Below are 4495 nucleotides of genomic sequence, written 5' to 3'. Positions count from 1 at the left end.
ACTTGAGTTCCATTAGATTGATAAGTTTTGATTAGGTTTTGTAAATACTAAAATTGAAACAAAAGGATGAGTGTCCCTTATCCAGCCACGGTTTACAGGACGAAATGTCCCGAGGAAGAGGAAACCCTGTCCCAGGAGGTCCTGTCTAGAAGGTCCTCTCACATTTAAAAGATCCCGATGAGCTAGAATAGCAGTCCCAGAGATTGAAGCCAAAATAGGAGTCACATTTTCCTAGGAACATACTAAGCAGAAGGAAGGGCAGTATGAGAGCCTTAGGCAGTGGCTTCTCCTGTAACTCATGTAATTCTTTGTTGCTTAGAAAGAAGCAAATTCACATAGAGAAGGGGCTGGCTCTAAAAAGTGAAAGAAATTAACAAGGGAAAAACAGAGTCAGCCATAGGAATGTCTTGTCTGGCTCTTGGTTTCCATTCCTGGTTTGATGATGCATCTTTTTCCTAGCTATTGAGGATTAATTCTGGCTATGGTCCTAACCGAGGCTTACACATTGACCTCTCAAACCTTTTCATAGAGGCCTTTGTGGACCAAGCTGTCATCATGTCTCAAGGAATTAATTCATAACAATAACAGTATGTGTTGAACAACTATCATGACTCAGAGACTTCAAATGTTATCTCTCTTAAACTTCATGATCACTCTACTAAATAGGAATTGTTCTCAAATATTCTGAATTAAGGTTTAAAGAGGTAAGGAATTCATCTAAGGTCAAACAAGTTGCTGGCAGATCTGTGACTTGGAATTATGTATGTTTGAAGACAAATCCAATGCTTATTGCACATCACTATTGCTTAGTGATGAGCTTTCAGATGATATGGCAGATAATGGAGGGCAAAGTTTTTTAAAGGGTCCTCATAATACACCTTTAACCCCATCACATGAATGAGAAATCATGAGACTGACTCTAAAGCAAAAATTTCCCAAAGTATTGCTCAGCCTGCTTCCATATTGTTGTATCGAAGTACATTATTTAAACCTGTATGTTTCTTCATATCTTTCAATAAAAAACAAATTTAGGAATCACCACTAAATAGGGTAGAAGTTTATGTAGCTCACGTGGCTCAAACTTGGAATTTATTTCCTGTTTGGGGCCAACTTGGCAATGTTGGGAATTGCTGTTCTGAAATTCTTCCAGCCTATGTTGGCTATGACCAGAAAAGTTATCTATGGATTTTCCTTATATGTACAGTGTATGAGAAATTTCTCAAGGAATGTAAGCTTTGTCTCATTTTTCAGTTCCTTGTGGTTTGTGCATGGTATGAGCTTTTATTCCTCTGACTGTTGATTCTATCCAATTATCCCACCATAACCTTTATCTTTTGGAAGTGCTGGCTGAGTTTAACATGCTTTCCAGAGTTGCCCCTGTGCATTTATTAATTCATTCAATAAATATTTATTAAGGTTCTACTAAGTACTGGCATAATTGTAGGTACCAGGGACAAAGCCAATGTTAATGACACAACCTGGTCCTGCCCTAAAGGGTTCATACTGCTTTTTTCTGACTGTTGGGTGGATCCAGTTCTGATATGGAGCACACTATTCAAAACCCACCCTGTTCAGTCCCCATTCCTCATAGTCATAGATGTGGGTTTAGAGGTTGTAGGTATTGATAAAGAGTAGTTATTTCCCAAACTGCAAATTATTACTGGAAATAATACTTTCCCTGCTGTAAGAAGGTCCACTGTCTCTTGAAGCATGTGTTTTCTTCTACATATCTGTGTTTTCTTTTTTATTATTACTTATTTATTTATTTCTTACATACATGACAATAGTGGAATGCATTACATTCATAATTATCCATTCACAGCACAAAAAATATGGAATGCTTCATGAATTTGCGTGTCATACTTGCTCAGGGGCCATGCTAATCTTCTCTGTATTGTTCCAATTTTAGTATATGTGCTGCCGAAGCCAGCACATGTGTTTTCTTGATTAAAGAACTTTCCTAATCTGATAAATTGCCTCTTGGTCCTGGATATTCTTGCATGGATTTGATAACGTCTTTTTAATCTGACAGTAGGAGGTCTTCTGATCCAGAAGGACTTCCATTCACACAGTTGATGATTTTTTTTCTAGAAAATGAAGGTGATCTGGTTGATTTCCTTTCATGCTTTTGAGCCAGATAAATGATTTTCCTGGATCCAGTGATTCATGTGTATAGGAGGTCTTCCTTTATAGTAGTTTCTTTCTTACAGTAAGTATTTTCTTACTTCCAAGGTCTTCCCCTAAATGATGTTTCATCTCATACATCCATCTCTGATATGAAATCCCTTGTTAATGAAGTGAATAAACTTGTGCTTCTTGAACTGTATGATCCTCTTGGCTTCTTCAACAATGAAATTAATTCTTGGGCAAATCTCTAGGATGACAATCTGCATTAATTCTGATCACATGTGAAATTCTTGTCTTGACCATTCACTAATTTAATTATTCCCATTTTAAAATTTTCAACTCAATACAGACAGAAATGATACAGTGAATATAAGAGATTTGATAGGAAGGATTTCGATTAGATAAGTGATCTTGAAATGTCATTCTTTTTTTCACAGCAGAATCCTTGACTCCAGTAATATTAGAAATTAGTGTATGAAATAGATTACAGGTTTGTTTCTTTTCCCCATTCTACATTCCTTCCACATCCTGTCGGACACCTAGAAGGGCACCTGTAGACACCTGAAATTAGATTTTGAAGATGATAAGATTATAATATCTCTACAATGGCTTTTAGCTCTAAAAGTAATATGTTTCCTAGGTTAGCCACAGACTTGCAACAATCATATTTTTCCACTCCTGATATTGCAAGATATTTAAAATCTAAGTTTTATGCAGTGTTAGTTGCTCATTCACAGTATCATGGAAGGTGTCCTGTCTCCTGACTTTCTCCAGTCTATACCTTTCACAGAGCAAAGCATAGAACTAGGCACCACATACATTCTTCAATTTGTAGATACTTGATCCTCTGCAGCTGAAATGCTCGTAGGGTTTGTGAGGGTAGAAACCATGTCTCTCTTCCTGGACTTTATAGTCCCGATGGCATGTATTAGGTGCTTAATAAATGTTATTGAATTCATAAAATTGATCAATTTGCATTGATTTTACTAAAAATGTTATTTTGATCTAGTTGTTTTTCTAATTTGTGTCATTTTGTGATTCAATATTTTTTGTTAGCTTTTCATTACTCTACCTAATGCCCAGGAAAATACAACTTAAAGGGGGAAAAAAAAAAGATTTGTCTCAGTCTCAGAGGTTTCAGACATGGTCAGCTGGCTCTATTGCTTTGGCCTGGGGCAAGATGGAACCTCAAAGCTGAAGGGTGTGGCAGAGGAAAACTGCTCAGTTACTGGCAGGGGGTAAAGAAAGAGCAAGAGGCTGGTGGCAACATTAGTACCCAAGGCCACACTCCTAAGGACCCACTCCCTCCAACCAAGTTCACCATTCACAGTTTCCACCACCTCCTAGCGGTCCATTCAGTTATCAATGGATTAGTCCTCTGAACAGGTGAGAGCCCTCATGATCTAATAATTTCCCCAAAGCTACCACACCTTTTGGACATTGCTTCACTGGAGACCAAGCCTTCAATACATGAGCATTTGTGAAACAATCCAGATCCAATACCTATTTACATCTGCAAAATGGTTCCTACCTCACTGGGGTATTAGAGAAATTCAATGTGAAGGATGTACAATGTTTGGCACAAATTAGGCGCTAGGAAAATATTTATCAATAAATGAAGAAGGCTGCCTTTTTTTTTACATAGTCTAAGCATTTATATTTTCTAAATAATTATTTGCTTTATTATATAATGAGGTAGGGTTGGTTTTTGTTGTTTGTTTTCACCTAAAAACCAAAATAATCAAAATATAATAAATTTGCCTTTTATATAACTCTAAGTATTAGGAAAATATCTGTTGTGGAAACTTTTATGTGTTGAGTTTTGAATAGATTATAAAATATTTTACAATGAAAACAGCCATTTTGGTTTAATTCACCAATAACTCAGAAGCAGCTGCAGGCAATCTTTTTCTTATGTTCAAAAAGGGGGCGGGGTGCTTTGGCTTCAAAAGAAGAAAGGAAAATTTTAACCCCAAAGGATAATGTTTCGACAGTTCCAATAGAGTGAAAGGTAGGGTTAAAATTGAAAAACTTACCAACCTAAGTACAGCTTACACTAGAATGAATACCATAATGCATATTGTAGTACCCAACTTAATTCACTCTGTAATTGTACCAGACAGCAAACAGGATACAAACAAAAAGAACATTGACTCCTTTTTAAATAAATAGCTGGTGAGAAATTATTAACAAAGGGTATTTGTCAGCAAAAAAGAGAAGTAGGACCTGTGTGCATCTAGTTCTTCCCTCTATTCCTTTGGAAGGTATTCATTTAAAAGGAATTCACTATTCTCTCATGTAGTTTACTTGTCAGATGGTACAATTACAGTTATTTTGCAGAGTCAATTTTCTGTTACATAATCACATA

General features: G+C 36.4%; 1 non-coding gene across 1 annotated transcript; it reads right to left on the bottom strand.

Annotated features, from left to right (window-relative positions):
- Nucleotides 1-1826: 1826 nt before the first annotated feature.
- On the bottom strand, nucleotides 1827-1933 carry LOC114087241 (U6 spliceosomal RNA). The gene has a single exon (XR_003581776.1). It is a non-coding gene; the product is annotated as a U6 spliceosomal RNA (small nuclear RNA).
- Between the last annotated feature and the right edge of the window lie 2562 nt (nucleotides 1934-4495).

Source organism: Marmota flaviventris, chromosome 12 (assembly GCF_047511675.1).
Source record: "Marmota flaviventris isolate mMarFla1 chromosome 12, mMarFla1.hap1, whole genome shotgun sequence".
NCBI classification, from domain to species: Eukaryota; Metazoa; Chordata; class Mammalia; order Rodentia; family Sciuridae; genus Marmota; species Marmota flaviventris.
This window is presented reverse-complemented; position numbering and strand designations above follow the sequence as displayed.